The 26,413-nt window shown below is 41.5% G+C and overlaps 1 long non-coding RNA gene across 1 annotated transcript in view; it reads left to right on the forward strand.

Moving 5' to 3' along the window:
• LOC140843531 (uncharacterized) overlaps nucleotides 1–22,093 on the forward strand; it is a 48,964-nt gene extending 26,871 nt beyond the window's left edge. Inside the window, exon 3 of the long non-coding RNA XR_012121373.1 lies at nucleotides 21,382–22,093. This is a non-coding gene — a long non-coding RNA (uncharacterized lncRNA). The remainder of the gene's footprint in view (nucleotides 1–21,381) is intronic.
• The last annotated feature ends 4,320 nt before the right edge of the window (nucleotides 22,094–26,413 follow it).

The raw sequence follows: 26,413 nt of genomic DNA on the forward strand, positions 1-26,413 counted from the left end.
ACCACCACCTGCCTTCCCTTTTGTTTGCAGAATTTACATAGAGATCGAATAGGGGACTACTGCTTCAGTTGATTACATAATTATATTTCTTAAACAATGTTATTTGATAGACTAGACCAAACTGAAGATTTATTTTGTCTACTAATTTATTTTTCCTAAAAGACAGTCATGGATCTTCCAAGTTCTGTAGAAAATATACCATTTTTTAGTTATACAGAACAAGAAGAACCAATTAAAAACAAAAAGTTCCAATTGTTCATTGCGCAGATGTTTAAACAAAGTCCTAAAATTTGTCTCACATTTAAGTTTTTGGGGAAAAAAATCCTGTAAGTTTTAAAATACACAACTTATATTGCTGTTAAGGCATACTATACTGAGGAAACTTTCATAAGTGTGACTATAATAGTATTTTCCTGATACTGTTCCTTATAACATGGTAATTTTTTCTCATGTAATTACTGTAGTATGTTCCGCAAGAGAACCTAAAAATGTTAAGTAAAATTTTATGAAGTTCCCACATTTTATTTATAGTACTTGAGGTAATTGTATTTGTTAAAGACACAAACATTTATCCATGAATAAATGCAGATGACAAATACTGCTTTAAAAAACCTCACTAACAAATAGTTAAGAAAGAATTGTATCTGTTCAGTTACTAAATCATTACTAATGAAAATTACCACAAATGTTCACAGAACAACTGTACAAAACTTGAGATCAGCAGGAATTTTTCACTAATTACCTTGCTATTTACCTCATCCCTCTAAGTATCTCTAAAGACACCAAACAACCACACTCAGTGACCCACCTTAAATTCACACTACTTCTTTTGATATGTTAAGGTCATCTTTTTTAGGAGAGAAGGTTTCTGTGGAGTAAAAGGTTGGCTCTTATGGCTCACACACCTCAACAAACAAAAAGCAAATAATCCAATTAAAAAATGGGCAGAGGAGATGAACAGACAATTCTCTAAAGAAGAAACTCAGATGGCCTAAAGACACATGAAAAGATGCTCCACATCTCTTGTCATCAGAGAAATGAAAATTAAAACCACAATGAGGTATCACCTCACACCAGTAAGGATCGCCATCATTGAAAAGACAAACAACAAATGTTGGCGAGGTTGTGGAGAAAGGGGAACCCTCCTACACTGCTACTGGGAATGTAAATTAGTTCAACCATTGTGGAAAGCAGTATGGAGGTTCCTCAAAATGCTCAAAATAGAAATACCATTTGACCCAGGAATTCCACTTCTAGGAATTTACCCTAAGGATGCAGCACTCCAGTTTGAAAAAGACAGATGCACCCCTATGTTTATCGCTGCACTATTTACAATAGCCAAGATATGGAAGCAACCTAAATGTCCATCAGTAGATGAATGGATAAAGAAGATGTGGTACACATACACAATGGAATATTACTCAGCCATATGAAAAAAACAGATCCTACTATTTGCAACAACGTGGATGGAGCTAGAGAGTATTATGCTCAGTGAAATAAGCCAGGCAGAGAAAGACAAGTAACAAATGATTTCACTCATATGTGGAGTATAAGAACAAAGGAAAACTGAAGGAACAAAACAGTAGAATCACAGAACCCAGGAATAGACTAATAGTTACCAAAGGGAAAGGGACTGAGGAGGATGGGTGGGAAGGGAGGGATAAGGGTGGGGAAAAAGAAAGGGGGAATTACAATTAGCATGTATAGTGTCTGGGGGGGGCACAGGGAGGGCTGTGCCACACAGAGAAGACAAATAGGATTTTACAGCATCTTACTACGCAGATGGACAGTGACTGTGAAGGGGTATGTGGGGGGGGGGGGGACTTGGTGAATGGCGGAGCCTAGGAAACATAATGTTCTTCATGTAATTGTAGATTAATGATACCAAAAAAATTGGCCCCTAACTTCAATAATTTTGCACGCATATACTATACACACAATCCAGGTTCTGAGTGGTCTTTGACCATCTCAACCGTGCCTTCAACTGTGTAAATGCACTGATCTCACTCTAATAGCCAAACCATATTACTCCACATTGCCCCCTAAGCTCTACAAGATATATCAGTTTAAAAGGGACACCCTTTGAACTGTCAACCTCGAGAAATGTCAGTCACTATCAGCTCCACTCGGCAGTTCTTAAGTAGATACTGTATTACCAAAATTTGACCTAATAAGTAAGAGCTGACTTAATTAAATATTGCAACTTAAACTGATTAAGAGCTGATGAGAAAAAATATTGTAAATTGGTAGGTTTGGAATTCAATCACCCAACAACATAGTTCAAAAGTTCTGTAGAAGCTTTCTGTAAGATGCAATTTGTTCCATTTTTAGGTAGTCATTAAGCAGGGGCTCAAATACAAAATACATATTAAAAATGCCCTCTTTTCGTGTAATTTAAGGGGAAACAGCATGACATTGGGCCATGGTTCACTAGAGGAACGGAATTAATTTCTTCATTTTTAAAAACGCTGGATCAGATGAAGTAATCTTACCAGAGTCACATTATTTATCATTACAAACTTATTCTAAATTGCTGACACTAGTTAATTTGTGAGAATAAAGTTTCTGGCCTTGGTCCTATGCTAAAAAGAAAAGTCATATTTGGGCTTCTTCAGGATTAGTAGGGGAGGGCGAACCAGTGAGGATGAGAGAACACACACCCCTTCTCTTTGGAAGTGGACCTCCTCACATGAAGCAAAACTTCTAAGAGCAGCTACAAAAATCACTCAAATTTTCAAATGACCCTCACCTTACACAGCCACTCTTGACAAAAAAAAGCCCTACGTTATTCCGTATTCAAATTCTAGTATACTCACACTAATAAGGGGGAAACTGAACAGGATGAAAACTGGGGGGTGGGGATGGGGGACTGAAAAGGGATTAAAGTCCAGAATAACTACGAGACAGTCTGGAGTATGTCAAAACCACAAGGTTTTGTCCTAAAGAATGGTTTTTGTTTCCACTGTATTTCTAATCTGCAGGTATTTTAATCTGCACGTCTTAAAACAGAGACCCTGAGGAGAGCAGCTTGAGGCATTGAAAGAAAGGAGGCAGGCAGGTTAGGTAAGAAGAGAGCCTTGTGCAGTGCGTTAGAATGTGCAAGGCAGGGGGATGCTGGCTTCACCTTGGGGAAGCATTCGAGGGCTTCACGCGCGCACAGGCAGAATTGCTCGGCTTAAGCAGCTCGTATGCATGGCCACAATGCACACCTAGGAAAGGCACAACCTAGGATAGGAACGACCACCCACCAACTGTGCAGATGTGGCCAAGACCCTTTCAACCAGTTCTATTGTCTGGGGTACTCGATGGAAATGCCTCAGGCGCGAGATCAAGCGAGGCTGCCACGAGATCAGAGACACTACCGGGTACAAGGAAGGAGAGAAACGGACAATGGCCGTCCGGGCTCCCTGCCCGGGGACCCTTCCTCGCGGGGCCGCGCCATGCCCCGTGTGGGAGGCCGAATGCAGGCGGTCCTCTCCTCGCGGCTGGCGACGTCTCTGGCTGCGCAGCCCAGGGGAACCGAGACTTCCCCTCTGCCCCTCCCCCAGCGACAGCAGAGAAGACACGGAACTTGGGCTGCGAAGTGGAGGCCACAGACCATGTCACAGCCCGGGTGGGAGGCCCGAGGAGAAATTCGGTGGAGCCGCCAGGGCGCCAAAGCCTGGGCCGGTCGGGCTGCCAATCGGACGACACTTGGGTCCGGACCCGGGCCCGACCCCACTGGCGCACACGGGCCCCCGGCGCCTCCTGGGTCCTCAGTCCCAGGCCCTCTCGCATCCGCCAGTACCCGGCCTGTCGGGCCGCCCCGGACCCCTGCAACCGCCCCCCCTCGGGTAACAGCTCCTCTCCCGAGCCGAGCCTCGGACGCTCCCGCGAGCCCGGGGCGCACCTCCGTCTTGGTGATCCGGTGCCGCCCCAGCTTCACCACGGCGAAATTGCCCTTGCCCAGCGTGCCCTCGATGTCGTAGAACCCCACCCAGACCGGCCCGCGCTGCAAGTGCTTCGGGACATCCGCCATGATCATGCTGGGCCCTCTGCTAGACACGGCGGGCTGGAGCGCGCGCGGGCGGCGGGCGGGCGAGCGGCTCTGGTGGCGGCCGCTCAGCTCGCGCCGCCGCCGACGCGCACCGACGTCAGGGGCCCGGGCGGGGGCGGGGCTGGCGCGGGCCTCCGCTGGTCACCATGGCGACCGGAGCTGCGCCGCGTCGGTGGCTGGAGGGGGGAACGGGCGGGGCCCGGACGCGCGTTCTTTCCGGGCTCAGGCGCCCTGGGCTCTTGCCGCCGTCTCGCGGCCCGCCAGAGTCCCTCGGCTCCCAGCCGAAGCGCAGGGGCAAGTCCTGGTGGCGGAGCGGAGGGGTGCAGCGGCCAGGACGGCCCTGCAGCCTCCATTCTCCCAGGCATCCATTGACCGCCCTGGCACCTTCCCGCCAAAACCTCCGGCCGGTGGCTACGTGCGCCTGTGTTGGCACCCGCAGGGACAGTGCCTCGCTCACAGGCTCCCCTGTATCTGTTTTTCGTGTTTGTGCATCAATCCCTCCACATTTTGATGTCTCTGAGGAATCAACCTGACAGCAGCACGGTCTCTTAGAGACTCACAGAGCTCAGCGTTGAAGATGGAGGTCACTTAATCTAGGGATTTGGAGCGTCAGATGGGCTTCGCAACCTCGAGCCCCTTAAATTGTACGAAAATTTTTGCTTATTTGAGCTTGTCTCTGGTGAGATGGGACTATAGCTTTTATAAGATTCCCAAATGTTTTGGAGACCCTGAAAAGGTTAAGAAATATGCATCTAATCCAATTTCTGTTTGGATGAGGAGTCAGTTCCCCAATGAAGGGAATTGCTGAGGTCACACAGGTTATGCTAGTTAGGATTGCAAATCAGACACCAGTCTTCCTTATGGTGACCCAAAGAAACAGGTACAATGTTATTTCGAATTTTGAATAACATTGCATGCCTGCAGATCTTGGCTTCTAAATGCCAGTCTCCACTTCTCTAGGGATAAAGTGGCTGATTCCAGGGCAGAGAGAAGGAAAGCATAAAATGCCCTTGAAAAACCTTGTGTCAGAAAGCAATATTCTCAAAAAAGATGAGGACATGTCAAAAGGAAATAGGAGCCCACTTGAAGGTACCTGCACTTACCAAATCTGGGACAATTCGAGCATCATTAATGCATAATGACAGAAATGGATTATAACGCAATGAATTTAAAAACAAGAATTCACAAGGGCATACTTATTCTGAAAAAGTTAAGTAAATAAATATAAAGAGGGAAGAAATGACAGTTCTGGACAGTGGAATACCAATTGATACACCAGAGGAAATTATGACATCACCATTTTGCAACGTACTTGTATATTAGATAATAACATTTAATGTGAAGCCTATTGAATTTTGTAATTGTGTTGTGGTTATGAGAGAAAGTATCCTTCTGAAGGGTACACACTGAAGTGTGTAAGTGTGGATAAAAGGTATTGATATATGCAACTTATTCTCAAATGGTTTAGCAAAGATAGATGAGGCAAATATGGAAAAATGTTAAATCAATACATCAAGGTAAAGGGTATATAGTAGTTTACTGTGCTGATCTTGCAACCTTTCTGTAGTTTTAATTTTTTAAATGGAAACTAATATGTGCATATGCATATATTTTATTTTGACATTTATTTTATGTCATACTCTGTATGGTCAACTGGCTCTGGGGTCCTGCACTTGCTCACTGTGCTTCTGCCCCTCACTCTCCTCAAGCAATACCTTACCTCCTTTGAGTTATGTAACCTGCAACAGTGAGAAGGGGAGTGGGGGAGGCTATAAGACTGATGAGATTTCTGGATTGATGGGAATAATATATAAGCATGCATCTAACTCTACCAGGAGCCCTCATATGTACCTCATTTAAAATATAATTCCCATATACATTTTTCCAGTTAGATTAATGTATTTTAATTGCTCTGCAGGTAGGTTCCTTTGGGAATCTGATGAAAAAGTACCTACTCAAGAATGAGAAAATGCAAATAGAGACCCACTAAAGTTAACAACATCTTTTTTTTTTTAGATAATTATTTTTTATTGAAGGGTAGTTGACACACAGTATTACATTAGTTTCAGGAGTACAACACAGTGATAGAACATTTGTATACATGATAATTCTAGGTACCAGCTATCACCATACCAAGTTGTTACAATATTTTGACTGTATTCCTTATCCTATACATTACATCCCGGTTACTTATTTATTTTACAATTGGAGGTGTGTACTTTTCTTTTTTTTTTTTCTTTTTGAGGGCATCTCTCCTATTTTTTTGGATCAAATGGTTGTTAACAACAATAAAATTCTGTATAGGGGACTCAATGCTCATTGTATAATCATTAATCCACCCCAAGCCTAATTTTCGTCAGTCTCCAATCTTCTGAAGCATAACGAACAAGTTCTTACATGGAGAACAAATTCTTACATAGTGAATAAGTTACATGGTGAATAGTACAAGGGCAGTCATCACAGAAACTTTCGGTTTTGATCATGCATTATGAACTATAAACAGTTCATATATGAATATTCGTTTGATTTTTATACTTGATTTATATGTGGATACCACATTTCTCTCTTTATTATTATTATTTTTAATAAAATGCTGAAGTGGTAGGTAGATGCAAGATAAAGATAGAAAACATAGTTTAGTGTTGTAAGAGAACAAATTTAGATGATCAGGTGTGTGCCTGTAGACTATGTGTTAATCCAAGCTAGACAAGGGCAATAAAACATCCACAGATGCAGCAGATTTCCCTCAGAACGGGGGGCGGGGGGGGCGGGGGAGGTTCTAAGCCTCACCTCTGTTGATCCCCAATTTCTCACCTGATGGCCTCCCTGTGACTGTGCCTGTCTTAGGTTGTTCCTCCCTTGAGGAATCTTACCCGTCTCTGGCTAACCAGTCATCTTCCGGGGCCATACAGGGAAATGTAAAGTTGATAAGTGAGAGAGAAGCCTTATTGTTTGAAAAGGTTAATTTTTTACTTCTTTGCATATTTATGCCCTGTGGCTTCTATGCCCAGCATTTGTCTTGAGATATCTTTACCATTTGGAAGAATTATGATACACGGTAAATTCGATATGAGGCACGAATTCTATTTATGGGTTGTAATTAGGAAGGAAGAAGAAAAGCTATAGAAGTAGCAGGCGGAAGAAAACATGGGAAGATTGATTATTTCTTTGACATATCTTCTTGTATAGTAACTTCAGCATGTATAGGTTTTAAACTACTAATTAAATTGCACACACACATTAACATAATAGGAATACAGTTACATAACCAAAGCATACTTATAATTACCAGCCATCTCCAGTGAAACCAAGAAAACCAGTTAGGCACCTTAGGCGTTTGTGAAAACTTATCTATGATATGGTGGATATTGTCCAACTGAACTTGAACAGTCTGAGAGAAATCAGACAAATTAGAACACCCCATTCCTGGGGACTGTTCACATCCCATATGTTCTTTTAACAGTAAATAGTCTGTAGTTGTAAGATTTTGGAGCACTATAATTTGCACTTCTCCTAATTCTTGGTTGAGTTCCAACAGTGTAGATCCAGTCAAATTTGTTGTTTTACTGTATGCACAGGCCAGCTTAGATATCTCCTTCTTCATTCCCGTGGCAAGTCCAGGAACCGGTGGGGTGAGTGCATCTACTCCTGTAGCAGCGCGTGGATCTTTGTTGGGGTTTTTTGATGATCATCTTCTGGCATGAGTCTTCCAGAGAGTGGTGATGTTGGAAGTTCTTTTTCATATCGTATCTTAGTTCATTTTCAGGGTAGCCAAATTAGGCTTTGATCCTCTGTATAAGCAGAAACAAATCCTTTGCCTACACTTTTATATGCCCTTTATACCATTGTGTAGAACTCATGGGAGGTGACCATACAGGAACTGCTTTTTTTTCCCCTTGTTATCTTAATCTACACTTACATGATGAATATTATGTTTACTAGGCTCTCCCCTATATCAGGTCCCACCTATAAACCCCTTTACAGTCACTGTCCATCAGCACAGCAAAGTGTTGTAGAGTCACTACTTGTCTTCTCTGTGTTGTACAGCCCTCCCCTTTCTCCCACCCCCCATGCATGCTAATCTTAATACCCCCCTTCTTCTTCAACCCCCTTATCCCTCCCTACCCACTCATCCTCCCCAGTCCCTTTCCGTTTGGTACCTGTTAGTCCATTCTTGAGTTCTGTGATTCTGCTGCTGTTTGGTTCCTTCAGTTTTTCTATTGTTCTTATAATCCACAGATGAGTGAAATCATTTGGTATTTCTCTTTCTCCGCTTGGCTTATTTCGCTGAGCATAATACCCTCCAGCTCCATCCATGTTGCTGCAAATGGTAGGATTTGCCCTTTTCTTATGGCTGAGTAGTATTCCATTGTGTATATGTACCACATCTTCTTTATCCATTCATCTATGGATGGACATGTAGGTTGCTTCCAATTCTTAGCTATTCTAAATAGTGCTGCGATAAACATAGGGGTGCATCTGTCGTTCTCAAACTTGATTGCTGCATTCTTAGGGTAAATTCCTAGGAGTGGAATTCCTGGGTCAAATGGTAGGTCTGTTTTGAGAATTTTGATGTACCTCCATACTGCTTTCCACAATGGTTGAACTAATTTATATTCCCACCAGCAGTTTAGGAGGGTTCCCCTTTCTCCACAGCCTCGCCAACATTTGTTGTTGTTTGTCTCTTGGATGGCAGCCATCCTTACTGGTGTGAGGTGATACCTCATTGTGGTTTTAATTTGCATTTCACTGATAATTAGCGATGTGGAGCATCTTTTCATGTGTCTGTTGGCCATCTGTATTTCTTTTTTAGAGAACTGTCTGTTCAGTTAGTCTGCCCATTTTTTAATTTTGTTATTTGTTTTTTGTTTGTTGAGGTGTGTGAGCTCTTTATATATATTCTGGACGTCAAGCCTTTATCGGATCTGTCATTTTCAAATATATTCTCCCATACTGTAGGGTTCCTTTTTGTTCTATTGATGGTGTCTTTTGCTGTACAGAAGCTTTTCAGCTTAATATACTCCCACTTGTTCATTTTTGCTGTTCTTTTCCTTGCCCGGGGAGATATGTTCAAGAAGAGGTCACTCATGTTTATGTCTAAGAGGTTTTTGCTTATGTTTTTTTCCAAGAGTTTAATGGTTTCATGACTTACATTCAGGTCTTTGATCCATTTTGAGTTTACTTTTGTATATGGGGTTAGGCAATGATCCAGTTTCATTCTCCTACATGTAGCTGTCCAGTTTTGCCAGCACCATCAGTTGAAGAGACTGTCATTTCGCCATTGTATGTCGATGGCTCCTTTATCAAATATTAATTGACCATATATGTCTGGGTTAATGTCTGGATTCTCTAGTCTGTTCCATTGGTCTGTGGCTCTGTTCTTGTGTCAGTACCAAATTGTGTTGATTACTATGGCTTTAGAGTAGAGCTTGAAGTTCGGGAGTGAGATCCCCCCTACTTTATTCTTCTTTCTCAGGATTGCTTTAGCTATTCGGGGGCTTTGGTGTTTCCATATGAATTTTTGAACTATTTGTTCCAGTTCATTGAAGAATGTTGCTGGTAGTTTCATAGGGATTGCATCAAGTCTGTATATTGCTTTGGGCAGGATGGCCATTTTGACGATATTAATTCTTCCTAGCCACAAGCATGGGATGAGTTTCCATCTGTTAGTGTCCACTTTAATTTCTCTTAAGAGTGACTTGTAGTTTTCAGAGTATAAGTCTTTCAGTTCTTTGGTTAGGTTTATTCCTAGGTGTTTTATTTATTTTTTTTTTTGATGCAATTGTGAATGGAGTTGTTTTCCTGATTTCTCTTTCTGTTGGCTCATTGTTAGTGTATAGGAAAGCCACAGATTTCTGTGTGTTGATTTTGTATCCTGCAACTTTGCTGTATTCCGATATCAGTTCTAGTAGTTTTGGGGTGGAGTCTTTAGCGTTTTTTATGTATAGTATCATGTCATCTGCAAATAGTGACAGTTTAACTTCTTCTTTACCAATCTGGATTCCTTTTATTTCTTTGTTTGTTCTAATTGCCATGGCTAGGACCTCCAGTACTATGTTAAATAACAGTGGGGAGAGTGGGCATCCCTGTCTAGTTCCCGATCTCAGAGGAAAAGCTTTCAGCTTCTTGCTGTTAAGTATGATGTTGGCTGTGGGTTTATCATAGATGGCCTTTATTATGTTGAGGTACTTGCGCTCTGTTCCCATTTTGCTGAGAGTTTTTATCATGAATGGATGCTGAACTTTGTCAAATGCTTTTTCAGCATCTATGGAGATGATCATGTGATTTTTGTCTTTCTTTTTGTTGATGTGGTGGATGATGTTGATGGACTTTTCAATGTTGTACCATCCTTGCATCTCTGGGATGAATCCCACTTGGTCATGGTGTACGATCCTTTTGATGTATTTTTGAATTCGGTTTGCTAATATTTTGTTGAGTATTTTTGCATCTACGTTCATCAGGGATATTGGTCTGTAGTTTTCTTTTTTGGTGGGGTCTTTGCCTGGTTTTGGTATTAGGGTGATGTTGGTTTCATAGAATGAGTTTGGGAGTATTCCCTCCTCTTCCATTTTTTTGGAAAACTTTAAGGAGAATGGGTATTATGTCTTCCCTGTATGTCTGATAAAATTCTGAGGTGAATCCATCTGGCCCGGGGGGTTTGTTCTTTGGTAGTTTTTTTGATTACCGCTTCAATTTCGTTGCTGGTAATTGGGTCTGTTCAGATTTTCTGTTTCTTTCTGGGTCAGTCTTGGAAGGTTGTATTTTTCTAGGAAGTTGTCCATTTCTCCTAGGTTTCCAAGCTTGTTAGCATATAGGTTTTCATAGTACTCACTAATTAATTCTTTGTACTTCTGTGGGGTCTGTCGTGATTTGTTCTTTCTCGTTTCTGATACTGTTGATTTGTGTTGACTCTCTTTTCCTCTTAATAAGTCTGGCTAGAGGCTTATCTATTTTGTTTATTTTCTCGAAGAACCAGCTCTTGGTTTCATTGATTTTTTGCTATTGTTTTATTCTTCTCAATTTTATTTATTTCTTCTCTGATCTTTATTATGTCCCTCCTTCTGCTGACCTTAGGCCTCATTTGTTCTTCTTTTTCCAATTTCGATAATTGTGATGTTAGACCTTTTATTTGGGATTGTTCTTCCTTTTTTAAATATGCCTGGATTGCTATATACTTTCCTCTTAAGACTGCTTTTGCTGTGTCCCACAGTAGTTGGGGCTTAGTGTTGCTGTTGTCGTTTGTTTCCATATATTGCTGGATCTCCATTTTGATTTGGTCATTGATCCATTGATTATTTTAGGAGCGTGTTCTTAAGCCTCCATGTGTTTGTGAGCCTTTTTGCTTTCTTTGTACAGTTTATTTCTAGTTTTATGCCTTTGTAGTCTGAAAAGTTGTTTGGTAGGATTTCAATCTTTTAGGAATTTACTGATGCTCTTTTTGTGGCCTAGTATGTGGTCTATTCTGGAGAATGTTCCATGTGCACTTGAGAAGAATGTGTATCCTGTTGCTTTTGGATGTAGACTTCTGTAGATGTCTATTAGATCCATCTGTTCTATTGTGTTGTTCAGTGCCTGTGTGTCCTTACTTATTTTCTGTCTGGTGGATCTGTCCTTTGGAGTGATTGGTGTGTTGAAGTCTCCTATAATGAATGCATTGCATTCTATTTCCTCCTTTAGTTCTGTTGGTATTTGTTGCAGGTATGTTGGTGCTCCTGTATTGGGTGCATATATGTTTATAATGGTTATATCCTCTTGTTGGACTGAGCCCTTTATCATTATGTAATGTCCTTCTTTGTCTTTTGTTACTTTCTTTATTTTGAAGTCTGTTTTTTCTCATACCAGAATTGCAACACCTGCTTTCTTCTCTCTGTTGTTTGCATGAAATATCCTTTTCCATCCCTTAACTTTATGTCTGTGCATGTCTTTGGGTTTGAGGTGAGTCTCTTGTAAGCAGCATACGGATGGATCTTGCTTTTTTACCCATTCTATTACTCTGTGTCTTTTGCTAGGTGCATTCAGTCCATTTACATTTTGGGTGATTATTGAGAGGTATGAACTTATTGCCATTGCAGGCTTTAAGTTTGTGGTTACCGAAGGTTCTGGGTTAGCTTCTTTACTATCTTACTGTCTAACCTAACTCGCTTGTTGAGCTGTTATAAACGCAGTCTGATGATTCTTTATTTCTCTCCCTTCTTATTCCTCCTCCTCCCTTCTTCATATGTTGAGTGTTCTGTTCTGTGCTCTTTTCAGGAGTGCTCCCATCTAGAGTAGTCCCTGTAGGATTCCCTGTAAAGGTGGTTTGTGGGAGGCAAATTCCCTCAACTTTTGCTTGTCTTGGAATTGTTTAACCCCTCCTTCATATTTAAATGATATTCATGCTGGATACAGTAGTCTTGGTTCGAGGCCCTTCTGTTACATTGCATTAAGTATATCATGCCATTATCTTCTGGCCTGTAGGGTTTCTGTTGAGAAGTCTGATGATACCCTGATGGGTTTTCCTCTGTAGGTAACCTTTTATTTCTCTCTGGCTGCCTTTAATACTTTGTCCTTGTCTTTGATCTTTGCCATTTTATTTATTATGTGTCTTGGTGTTGCCCTCCCTGGATCCCTTGTCATGGGAGTTCTGTGTACCTCTGTGGTCTGAGAGGCCATTTCTTCCCCTAGTTTGGGGAAGTTTTCGGCAATTATTTCTTCAAAGACACTTTCTATCCCTTTTTTCTCTCTCTTCTTCTTCTGGTACCCCTATAATGCGAATATTGTTCCTTTTCGGTTGGTCACTCAGCTCTCTTAGAATTCTTTCATTCCTGGAGATCCTTTCAGCTCTCTCTGCATCAGATTCTCTGCGTTCCTGGTCTGTTTTCTAGTCCATTAAAGGTCTCTTGCTTCTCATCCATTGTGTTTTGAAGTCCTTCCAGAGCTAGTTTTGTTTCTGTATTCTCCTTCCTTAGTTCTTGCATATTTCTCTGCAAGTCCATCAGCATGGTTATGACTTTTGTTTTGAATTATTTTTCAGGAAGACTGGCTAAATCTATCTCCCCAGTTTCCTTCTCAGGGGAAGATGTAGCAGATGCCGAAGCTGTCTGGGTTAGTCTTGTTTGGATCATACTTTTTTGCCTTTTCATGTTGACAGGTGCTATTGACTGTCAGCTGGGAGGGCCAAAACTTTTCACTTGCTACTGGCCCTTTCTTTACTGGGACAACTGCGACCCCTAGTGGCTTGTGTTGGGTAATTGCGTTGTAGACTGGGTCTTTGTGTCTTCCCCCGGCCGATATGGAGAAAACGACCCTTTCTGAGGGGGCGGGGCCTGCCTTAGGCTGCTTCCCTGCTTTCGCAGTGCCCGGAGGGTTAATGGATGGGGGCGTTGTTTGGCTGTTTACCTCCGTGAGGGTTCTCAGAGCTGTTGACCACGGGGTTAGTGCACCCGGTTTTCCCTGTAATTTCCAGCCACTGGACTGTGACCTTTGTTGTTTCCATCCAGCTGTTTATGTCCCTGTCCCTTTAAGACTTTCAAAAAGCACTTGCTTTTCTTTGTCACAGGGGCATCAGCTTCGGAACCCGCTCAGAGACCTTGCTGCCCTATTTCCCTAGTTTTCCAGCCCTCCATGCATGCACTGTGTCTGCGCTCTGGTGCAGGTGGCTGGGGCTGGGTGTTTAGCAGTCCTGGGCTCCCTCTCCCTCCCGCCAGGAGCTGGGGGGGAGGTAGTGCTCGGGTCCTGCTGGGCCGGGGCTTGTATCTTACCCCTTTCACCAAGCGCTGGGCTCTCGCATGAGCGGATGTATTCTGGCTGTTGTCCTGTGTCTTCTGGTCTCTCTTTTAGGATTAGTTGTATTTATTTCTTTTTTTCAAAAATATGTATGTTTTTGGGAGGAGATTCCCACTGTCCTACTCATGCCGCCATGTTGGCTCCACCCCTCTAACAACATCTTTTTAAACTACACTTTTTGTTGTAGTTGAAGTTAACTCTCATTTCTGTCAGCTTATTTTAATCAGATCACTGGCCAACTACCTCCTTGCACAATGTGGGAATAAGGCTTGATTTGGGACGGGAAAGAAGAGAAAAGAGATGGCTGGGGTACCAAAAGGTTTTTGGCGGGTCAGAATTCCGTGTGAGTTCCGCTGAGTCTACAGGTTAGAGAAAGAAAGGCCAAGGATGGGGGAGAAGTAGGAGGGGCTGTGCCAAAAGCAAACCTTACCTACTTGGAAATGCAGCACGTGTGCCCCTGAAAATTACTGGTAGGTGGTAAATGTAACCCTGAAGAAATACCTGTCGACTAAAATTATTGCGAGCTTGGAAATGGTGAATGGGCTCGGGTTCCCCTTTCCAAGAGATCCGCTTCTCCTTCTCCAGTTCCAATCCTGTATGTGTCTTACGTGCTCTTGCTTCAGTAAAATGATAGCTATATACATTTTAGCAATTATTTATAGTATTAAACTCTGGCTTTCCTCTCCTCTTCCTCTCTGTTTTTTCTTCTCTCTCCTTTTTCTTTCTTCCTAGGCACACACACACACATGCACACACACACACATACACACCACTACTATCACCACTGGCACGCCCCTCAGGAAAAAGAATAAAAGATAAGAGGGAGAAAGAGAAGATAAGAGAGGCTTCATACAATTCCCATCTTTTCCATCTCCAGTTTTAGGTTCAGTGAGGTAGAGCAATTCAGTCACCTTCCTATTTCCTTGACTTTTAAAATGTAACATGCCCACCTGATGCTGAGTCCTCTGTATTTGCCATTGAATGTGTTTAAAATGTTAAGATAACACTTCATAAGGCCAAAGGACATACATGAACAAAGAATGAGAGAGAAAGACGATGAGAGTCCGATGAAAGAATTAGTTTATATAACATTCTTAGTTTAGAATAAAATGGACTTAGAATGAAAATTCAGAATGAGGGGAGTTAGCAAAGAGGTGATAAAAGAGTAATTTGAAATGTGAGGGGAAAAAAACTTCATGATCACATGTACATATTTTGCTGAAGCAGATAGCCCATGAACTTGAAAAGCAAGATATATACCATGTTCCCTTGATCATGAGGAACTTCTGCATTTTTACCCTTTTTATCACTTCAGGAATGAATGAAAGTCAATATGCCTGTAACCTCAGGCCTGAATTTAGATTGAGTTCAAATTAAAGACTGGTGAAATCATGATTAAATTAACTTTGCTTAGAAAATATAGATTATAAAGCTAGAATGAATCCCTTGCTTTTCATGTTACAAACAGCAGGAAGCACATGAGAAAATGCAAATCACTGCCCTATGCCAATTACAAGAGCTGCTTATTATTATAAAAGACAGGCATTTCTGAAATATGCTTCAGTCTGTCAGGTTTTTGAACACGTGGGCACCACTATGTTGAAGGTACTATTATGGAAATAAACTGGATGATCAATGTTATTTAAAGAAAACTTTATTTGGCTCTTTTGATGGATGGGTTACCATGGTCCAGTTTTAATTTTTTAAGTTTAGTTTTAGCTGTGATGGATCTTCTCCAAATGAAGAATGTGTGATTCTCTCTGAACTTTGAAAATCATCTCAAAATTTTTGTGGCATCTCAGATGAGAGACTTTCTTAGGATCTTAAATGAAAGGGATCTTAGAGAGCATCATATGAGCCTATCTTCCCATGTCAGTAAAGGAATCTATAGAAAGTTGACAGATAGCATAAAGCCCTGGTTTACTGCTTCCTGCCTCAGTACATGTCTCACATGTAATCTATGTGAGACAGTTCATATCTGTTCATATCATAGAAAAACTTCCTCATATTGGCTTCCTGGCTGCTACTTTCTGACTTCTGTCCACAGTTTTAGTTCTTTTCCCTGGCACAGGATATTGCAAACAGACACTCATCTGTTATTGTATTCTTTCTCTAGTTCTCCAGGCAAAACATTCCAAAGTTCACTGTCTGGCTGATTATGCTTCTAGCCCTCAACCCTCTCTTCTGCTTCTATGGACTCTGATTTGTCAATGTCTCTCTTAAAATATTGTTCCCACTAGTGAATGAAATAGCTTAGGTGTAGTCTAAGCAGTGTAGAACACTGGCCAGTAACCAGTTTCTCCTTTATCTAGGCGGTCTATTTTACAAATTCACACCAAAATTATGCTAGTTTCCTTTTCAGCAGCCATAATCCACAGGTAAGATTATGCCAACTAAATTCTTGGTCTTTTTAAAGTACAATTATTGTTACCATTTTCTTGGGAAATTGATTTAAAGAAAAATTAGAAATTCTGATGGTTAAAAATGCCATCTTGTTGATTTTGCTCATAGTTCCAGATAACCCATTTTCCCATCTATCATATTACCCAATGTTAGTTATCTGAGCCATCCTCAGATTTCAGCACGCCTTCTATATCTTTATTGCATTAATTATTCTTTGTATCAACACCCCTATTACAATTGTGTGGCTCATAGTGGGCTCAGGATTGGTATATAGTACACTGGTAAATAGGGCAAAGGCTGGGCCAGCATGTTAGAGTTTGTCACTAGACATCTTCCAGTTTGGATTGCAATAATTCACTGGTCATGAGTCATTGGATTTGGTTTTTCATGCAACCATGGGTTCCAGGGAGATTCTATGTGCTACTGTGATGAGATTTTAAATAGGATCCTCAACATTCTAATACAGCCTGTCAAAGTGTAAACTGCTGAACTCTGTTTCTTTTCTTTTAGTTCATTCCTTTCCATTATTGGAATCTTTTACTAATTCTCCCTAACGCTAATAGGGCACAGATTTCTTTGAGAGTAAGAATCATGTCTTAGTCATTTTTGATATTCCTAAACTTTTTAGCAGAATTCAGCAAATGCAGTTTAGTTTGACTTATATTGCATTTATGTGCTAGGTTCCCTGGTAGACCCTGGGAATGCAAAGATACATAAAGCACTGTCTCTGCCCTTGAGAATTTTGAGTCTAGAGTGGGAATGCTAAAATCTGACTGCTTAGGTGTGAATTCTGGCTCTACTACTTACTAGCTGGTGACCTTGGGAAAATTGCTTGACCTTTCTCCGATTTAGTTTCTCATCTGTTACGTAGTGCTAATCATAGCACCTACCTCAGAGAATTAATGTGAGGAGAGTACAAACATAAACTAATACCTATAATTTAAAGTCGTAATGGCTAAGTATATAGTTGCTGAATCACAGTGTTGTACACCTGACACCATTTGGTATGTATTTCAATATTTCAATAAAAAATAGGCAAAAAGAAATTATGTGAGGGACGTAAGACTAACAAAATGGCAACATACTTTCTGAGTTTGAAAAGAAGCCAATAGAAAAAGTAAAGAAATGAGCATGAAAGCATCTGTTATGACGGGGAAGAGGCACAGAAAGAAGAGAAGGAGACCGGAAACATGACCACGTCATCTTTGAAAGTGAGATGCAAAATTAAACCAAGTGCCCTCGTATTTTCTACTTGCAACCAGAGAAAATCTATTTTCCATAAATACATCTGATTTAGGAAAGGGAGATAATGGTTTGGCTCTTCAATATTAAGGTAATTTCAGTTCTGAAACTAGTTCATCCTGCATGAATTTAAGCAGTATGCAATAAAATTGGTAATAATCTTCCCCAAATCAGCATCATCTTTTCATCATCTAACCCAGATTTAGGAATTAGGTTACTCTAATCATATGACACATTAGGACTTACCCTTCATTCACTTACCTTGTTTCTGAGGAGTCTTATTTTGAGACTCCCAGAGTTAATGAAACCTTCAATAGTTAGGCTTTAGAGGTATTATTTCATAGTCTCCAGTACAGTGATCATCTTTTCTTTACAGTCTTAGCTTTGGTCACTAGCTGACATAGTGTGTCTCAGGTTTCTCCACTCTGAGGTTATTTTTTCCCATGTCCATTCTGTTTCTTTTTTTAGGAAGAAAACAGTATGTGGAGCCTGGGCTAGGAGCGGGGAGTTAGATCCACCGCCATGATGGACGCTGAGGGTCTACATCATTTGGAAATCTTCTGCATAGGACATTTCTGTTCAACCCCATTCATAAACAATATGTATAGTATTTTATTTTTACTGGTGTGGGTGCCAGACAGTTGTGCCAGGCTTTTGGTGATGCTGCAGCACCGCGGTGTTTGGTGCTCAGGTCATGCCTGCCTGGCAGCGGTGAGCTCCTTCCACCGGCTCCTGTTCCCTCTGACATATTCCATCTTTGTGGGTCTTCGTTCTTGGTGTTACTTCCTTACTTTGTGATCCTTGAATAGTGTCCTGAGTCCTTTATTTATTGTCTCATTTTTAGTATCAGCCATTTCTTCAAAGATCCCTGGTTCCCTTCATTTGAGAATGGTATTAAAAATCTACATGTGCTCAGAGGAGAATGCAGGGAAATACATGCAACTCCTCCAACCTATGTATACATTCCTAAGCATAAAGATTTCTATGTGGAACTTTATGTATGCATATTAAGCTAAAGATGAGTTTATTCTGATGTCTCCATTATCATATGGATATTGTCACATACTCCTTGCTCATCTGTAACTGCACTGCAATATGGAGAAACCTGGCTCTCATCAGCTGCCGTTTATTAAATTCAGTGATTGCCCCATTCCAGTTTACAGGTATAGTGGTTCCAGCATTCTTAGCTAATACCCCCTTTTGATTGAAGACAAATCAAAAACAGTGGAAACCAACAGATGTCTGAAATAAAAGGGTTTATTGAGACTTTACAGATGTTAGCCAGAAAAGGGATTCATTTCTGAGACAGGAAGTTTCTGGTTCACCAGCAGCCAGACCAGTGAGCAGAAACAACTTGTCTGCCAGACTCAAGAAACAGGGATCATTCATAAGGGGTCTGAGGGAAAGAAAGTTCTTTAAGTTTATACTGGTGTTAGATAAAGATGGTGGGCAAACGTGAAGTGAGAAAGTCCAGGGATAAGTGGATAGTCCGTAAGGAAGGACCCTGGATTGGTTGTCGATGATGGTCAGACATTGTTCATGCTCAAGAGGAATGCTGTGCTTCTAGGACCTTCTAGCTAACAGCTGAAATGATTTCACCCAGTCACATGGACTTTCTGGCTAGCTATGGCCCTGGCTATTGGATGAGCACCTTCCCTTGTCTCTTCCCCCGGTCCTGCAGCCCTTACGGCACTTAATTTTAGAACATCAGAATTTTTCCTTATCCTGAGAAGGAATTTTCTAAACTGGAGTCCACTGTTTATTTACATCATTAGTCTACATTGCCAAAGTTATTTAGGTGAGCATGTTTTGCCCCAACACTGACTGATTTTTTTTTCATATATATTTTTTATTAAGGTAACATTGATATGCAATCTTATGAAGGTTTCACATGAAAAACATGTGGTTACTAGATTCAAATATATTATCAAGTCCCCTCCCCACATACCCCATTACAGTCACTGTCCATCGGTGTAGTAAGATGCCACAGAGTCACTACTTGTCTTCTCTGTGCTACACTGTCTTCCCCGTGACACCCCCCACACATCATGTGTACCAATCATAATACTTCTCAATCTGCTTCTTCCTCCCTCCCCACCCACCCTCCCCTCACCCTCCCCTTTGGTCACCGCTCGTCCCTTCTTGGAGTCTGTGAGTCTGCTGCTGTTTTGTTCCATCAGTTTTGCTTTGTTGTTATACTCCACAAATGAGTGGTCATTTGGTTCTCTGCCTGACTTATTTCACTGAGCATAATGCCCTCGAGTAGTTCCATCCATGTTGTTGCAAATGGAAGGATTTTTTTCCTTCTTAGGGCTGAATAGTATTCCATTGTGTATATGTACCACATCTTCTTTATCCATTCATCTACTGATGGACACTTAGGTTGCTTCCATATCTTGGCTATTGTACAAAGGGCTATGATAAACATAGGGGTGCATATGTCTTTTTGAATCTGAGATCTTGTTTTCTTTGGATAAATTCCTAGGAGTGGAATTCCTGGGTCAACTGGTATTTGGTTTCATTCTCTTAAATGTAGCTGTCCAGTTTTGCCAACACCAGTTGTTGCACAGACTCCTTTAATGTATATTAATTGACCATAAATGCTTGGGTTTATATCTAGGCTGTCTTTTCTCTCCCATTGATTTATGGGTCTGTTGTTGTGCCAGTACCAAGTTGTCTTGATTACTGTTGCTTTTTAGTAGAGCTTAAAGTCAGGGAATGTAATCCCCCCAGCTTTATTATTCCTTCTCAGGATTACTTTGGCTATTCGGGGGGGTCTTTTGTTGTTCCATGTGAATTTTAGAACTATTTGCTCTAATTTGTTGAAGAATGCCATTGGAATTTTGATAGGGATTTCATTCAATCTGTAGATTGCTTTAGGCAGGATGGCTGTTTTGACAATATTAATTCTTCCTATCTATGAGCACAGGATGGGTTTCCATTTATTGGTATCTTCTTTAATTTCTTTCATGAGTGTCTTGTAGTTTTCAGAGTATAGTTCTTTCACTTCCTTGGTTAGGTTTATTCCTAGGTATTTTATTCTTTTTGATGCAATTGTGAATGGAATTGTTTTCCTGATTTCTCTTTTTGTTAGTTCATTATTAGTATATAGGAATGCAACAGATTTATTTGTATAAATTTTGTATCCTGCAACTTTTCTGAATGCAGATGTTACTTCTAGTAGTTTTGGAGTGGATTATTAGGGCTTTTTATGTACAATATCATATCGTCTGCAAACAGGGACCATTTAACTTCTTCCTTGCCAATCTGGATGCTTTTCATTTCTTTGTGTTACCTGAGTGCTGTGGCTAGGACCTCTAGAACTATGTTGAATAAAAGTGGGGAGAGTGGGCATCCTTGTCTTGTTCCCTATCTTAAAGGAAATGCTTTCAGCTTCTCCCTGTTAAGTATGATGTTGTCTGTGGGTTTGTCCTTTAATGTAGTTATATTCTTTGTCACATTTTGTTTTTCATCCTGTGATACTTTCATTGTCTACATAATAAAATTTGAATTGGTTTTTATTTCCTCTTACAATGTAAAAACCTTTGGGTTTGGAGAAATGCATAGTAGCACGTGTCATCCACTAAAGTGTCCCATGGAATTCTCCAAGCCCCACCTCATGATCTATTCACCATCTGTGTAATTTTGCCTTGTCCATAATGTTCTGGAAATGGGGTCCCACAGTGTAAAGGAAATGCGGTCCTACAGTTTAAAATTCTTTTAGTTTTCAATATTCACATCAGATTCATCCACGTATCTCAATGGGCTGATGCTGATTTCTAGTGCTGGATAATATTCAATTACATGAGTGGGGAGGAAAGATAATTTTCCCTCTATCCTCCTGTGTATGTGGCTGAGACCTTTCTGGTAATAAAAGATAGATTAACATGAGAAAACAAACAGAAAGTTAATAATATGTGTCTCTCTCATTGCAGAGAAAATGGAGTTCCCACGGCCAGGCTGCTTGCCTGACCCTCACCTACTCACACACTTGGCATGCCCTGTGCTGTCTCCTGACTCCTCAAAATGTGTGTGCATTGTGATCTCATGACTGCCTACTGAGCTTGTGCAGGCTTGCATACTGGTTGGCAGGAGGTCACTGATGTCTGTGCTGCTATATAAGGATCTTTGCCTGGTGCTCTATTGCAGAGTGTGGATCAGAGACTTGCTGCATGCAGATACAGGAGGTGTAATCTCAGCACTGAACTGGCCACCGGGAGAATAAAGCTTGGTTTGAACCGTGTAGCCTTGTCCTGTTTTGGGCTCGTGGAATCCACTGCGAACTTGCCAGGAGCTGAGCTCCTACGCTTCACCCATATATGTTAGACTCCTAGTAAAACTTAGTAAGTCCCACAAAAGACACAAACCATCACTGTAAATGACATCTTCATGTAAGAATGAAAGAAAAGATGTTGGCTGTGGGGGAGGCCAGTTATGGGAGGTTTTCAGGCAAAGCACCATAAAAGGCATCTGGTTTTTATTCACATTTATGTCTTTGCCTGTGCTAAGATTTCTAGATTCAGTCATTCACCTCTTCCTGATTCAGAGGGGAAGACACCCTCACAAATGGAGATTTCCCTTGCACAGGTAAATCTCATACAAAAGGCCAACTTCCAGTGGGTTTTCAGAGTTTCTCTTGTGTTTGCAGTTTCCGAATAATAACCAGTGTAGAATAATCACTCTAACAAAGAGGTGTATCCTGGGGTGACAAAACAGGTGCCCCTTCAGGTCCTTAACCATAGAGAAGTTGTGGGGATATTTGGCTCTCTTTCAGTCTGAATTTCCAAAATTTAATAGATTCAGCCTGACCGCGGCGAGGTGGACCCGCCTGCCCTGGGCCGAGAGCACATCCAGCCTGTAGGTGTGCAGAGAGCCCTTGGGCAGCCGCTCACCCACCTGCCCCCTGAGAGCGCGTCTTGGGCCTCCGCCTGGCTCCCCGCGGTCGGACAGGAGCGCGGCTTTCTGTGTCCAGGGAGGCGCGGTGACCCACGGAAAGGTGAGTGGAAACCGGGAGAAGCCTCCTGGGCACCGGTTGCAGGGGGCTCAGCTTTGGGATGTCCCGGGAGGAAGGGCTTGCTGTGGAGACCGGGGTTTAGTGATTTCTGTGTGAGGTGTGAGTGGGGCCTGGTTTTCCCAGCTGTCTTCGTTGGAAAGACTGTGCTTTCCCCACCATGTGTCCTTGATTCCTTGGTCCTAGACCAGCAGCCGTCTGCTCTGCGACAGCCCCACTGCTCCACGGCTCCAGAACCCAGGTTCTAGCCGGGACTGAAGCCTCCACTCCGAGCTCCTTGGGGGTGGTCTGTTGTGCAGGGTCCCGCGTGGTTTCACACATGTGTGGAGATAAAACTGCAGACATAACTCATGCAGAAATCTGAGTTCTGTGAGATTGGGTAATACAGAGATGGATGCAGAACTCAGAATACCAGCTATGCTTATATAAAGGATACACAGGGATTTTGAAAACCCTCACAGCCATCTACGTAGATGACACTGCTAAACTTTTTGTATTCAAATGCCAAAGTTAACTGGCTTAAAAGTTGACTTACTTTTTACTAAATTCTCTAGAGCTGTGGAACTATTTGTGTTTTGATTTGTTTTGGATTTAGCTTGGTGTCTCTATTTTCCTTCCACATAGTGTTTCTGCATTCATGTATTCTTAAATCGAAGACCACATAATTTACTTATTATAAAGTCTTATGTGTAAAACCAAGACATGTATCCAGCAATAAAACATTCTGTGAATGTAGGTCATGATATCAGGGCTTTTTTTCTCCCCAAAAGTGGAATATACACTTCTATAGAGGAAAATTAAAATATGTTAATTTTTTAAAATAAAGATTTATATTATTTTGATGCCGTCCAAATAGTAAATCAAAGTACATAATTGTATTTTAAATAATTAAATTAAGATGTCAACTTATTAAATATATTGTTTCCTCTTAAACTGCTCAATGGCTAAAGGGCAATGAATCAGCTTGCAGCTGCACAACTTTAAAAGAAACTACAAATTACCAATTTTAAGTGTTGCCAGCTACAATAACATTTATTAACTGATATTTGTGTTTGTTCTTCTCATATAATTATTTTATTATGTTCTGTATCTCCAAAAAGTTTTCCCACATCTGTAGAAAATGTTTAGCTGGTACCGCAGGATGCTTACTACATGAAACCACTACTTCTAAGACCAGGAGCTATAGCTGATGTATCTAATACATAGAAACAAACACAGGGAACCAGACAGAGGAGGAGCCAGAGGAATATGTTCCAAGCAAAAAGAACAAGGCAAAACATCACAAAAAGTGCTAAATGAAATGGAGATAGGCAATCTATCTGAGAAAGAACACAAAACAATGGTCATAATGGTGCTCACTGAACTGGGGAAAAGAACAGATAATCTCAAGGAGGATTTCAACAAAGGGACAGAAAATATAAAAATGAACCAGTCAGAGCTGAAGAATACAACAGGAAATGAAAACACAACAGAGGGCATAAGTAGGCTGGAGGATGCAGAGGAAAGAATCAGTGAGCTGGAAGACAGGGTGGTGGAGAGTGACCAAGCTGAGGAACAGAGAGAAAAAAAATTTCTAAAATGAGAATACATGAAAAATCTCTGTGACACAGTCGGATATCACCTCACACCAGTTAGGATGGCCAACATAGAAAAGACTAAGAACAAAAATTGCTGGCAAGGAGGTGGACAAATGGGAACCCTCCTACACTGCTGGTGGGAATGTAAACTAGTTCAACCATTGTGGAAATCAATAAGCAGGTTCCTCAAAAAACTAAAAATAGAAATACCATTTGACCCAGGAATTCCACTCCTAGGAATTTACCCAAAGAAAACAACTTCTCAGATTCAAAAAGACATATGCACGCCTATGTTTAATCTCAGCACTATTTACAACAGCCAAGATATGGAAACAACCTAAGTGTCCATCAGTAGGTGAATGGATACAGAAGATGTATATATACACAATGGAATACTATTCAACTATAAGAAAGAAACAAATCCTACCATTTGCAACAACCTGGATGGAACTAGAGGGTATTATGCTCAGTGAAATAAGTCAGGCAGAGAAAGACAAATACCACATGATTTCCCTCATTTGTGGAGTATAACAATGAAGCAAAACTGAAGGAACAAAATAGCAGCAGACTCACAGACTCCAAGAAGTGGAGGGGTAGGGGAGGGTGAGTGGGGACAGAGGGAGAACAGGATTGTGGGGTATCATGATTGGTGCACATGGTGTGTGTGGGGTCATGGGGAAGACAGTGTCACTAAGGGAAGACAAATAGGGACTCTGTGGCATCTTAGTACACTGATGGACAGTGACTGCAATGGGGTATGGGGCAGACTCGATAATAAGGGTGAATGTAGTAACCACATTGTTTTTCTTGTTAAACCTTCATAAGAGTGTATATCAATGACACCTTAGTAAAAAAAAAAAAAAGACAGCATCTCTGTGACACCTCCAAACCAAACAATATTCTCATAATAGGGGTGGGTTCTGGAAGCACAGAGAACCCTTAACAAGATGAACCCAGGGAGGTCCACACCAAGACACATAGTAATTAAAATGGCAGAGATCAGCGATAAAGAGAGAATCTTAAGAGCAGCAAGAGAAAAGCAGACAGTTACCAGTATCTACAAGGGAAACTCCATAAGGCTATCAGATTTCTCAGCAGAAAGTTTACAGGCCATAAGGAAGGGGCATGGAATATTCAAATTACTGAGAGGAAAAAAAAACCCTACAACCGAGAATATTCTCCCAAGCAATGTTAGCATTCAGAATTGAAGGAGAGAGGAAAAAGTTTTCCATAGATATCAAGGCTAAAAGATTAATCACCAGTAGACTGACCTTACAGGATATGTTAAAGGGACTTCTTTAGATGGAATTGTTTTTAAATTGAGATGTTTTTCCTCAGTGAAATGTAGCTACACATCACTCACAAAGTGACTGTGAAGTACCAAAGGCAAAAGTAGTAAAATCAGTAATACACAAATTATTAAGTGATATGCAAATTTAAAAGATGTAGATTATGACATTGTATACATAAAACATGTAGGGTAATAATAATTAAGATGAGGGAGTTTGGTGTAGATTTAGGGCATTAGGGTTTGGTTTAACTGGCATTAAGCACAAGCAGTGCATTTCCCCTGCCCCTCTATGTCTATTGAGGCCTCCAGGATGGAAAGGACTTGCCCATGGTCATACATGAGACAGGGTTAGGCTGGACTGGTGGTTTTCTCTCCTTCCCCCATCTCAGTCCTGGGCTCTGAAAGGAGAATAATGAAACATTCACTCTGGTGCTTTCAAGTCCACCTCCCTGACATGTTTTGGTGGTCCCAGTGATCACATTTCCTCCTGCCCCACCTGGGCTGGGTGTTGATGGCCATACTCCTGGGCAGCCTGAGTGTTTGTCACACAGGGCCCTTGGTAGGCATGTGTGGATTTATACAGGGATGGGTGCAGTGACCTGCCAGCTCCCAAATGTTGCCTTCTTTAGGGCTGGCAGGGCCCTCTTGGGACTGGATGGATCCCTTTTCCTTTTCGGTGGGCAGCCACAGACAATCACATGTAGACAGGACAGTCCTTGGCTTCTGTCCACCAGGCAGGCAGCCATGATCCTCCTACTAAGGCCAGTGTGGGCCCTGTCAAGCCCCCTTGGCCAGTTACTGATCTGACCCTGCTGCTGGGCAAGTGAACGGCTACCTGGGCAGTATAGACAGCCCTTTGGGATGTTTCAGTTCCTACCACCAGTGTGGCTGACACAGGTGTCTCCTGCCTCACAGCCTTAGTCTGCCATGAGAGGTAGTAAGTTTCTGAGCATTGAATGTGGTCCTGACCACAACAGCCATACAGCAGAGTTACATACATACAGCCCTGCATTCCTTCAGCCTTCCAGCTGTAACAAGCCTTTGACATTCATACTCATTGAAAATCAGAGACCTGAGAGCAACTGTCT

This window comes from Manis javanica, chromosome 9 (genome assembly GCF_040802235.1).
Source record: "Manis javanica isolate MJ-LG chromosome 9, MJ_LKY, whole genome shotgun sequence".
Classification (NCBI taxonomy): Eukaryota; Metazoa; Chordata; class Mammalia; order Pholidota; family Manidae; genus Manis; species Manis javanica.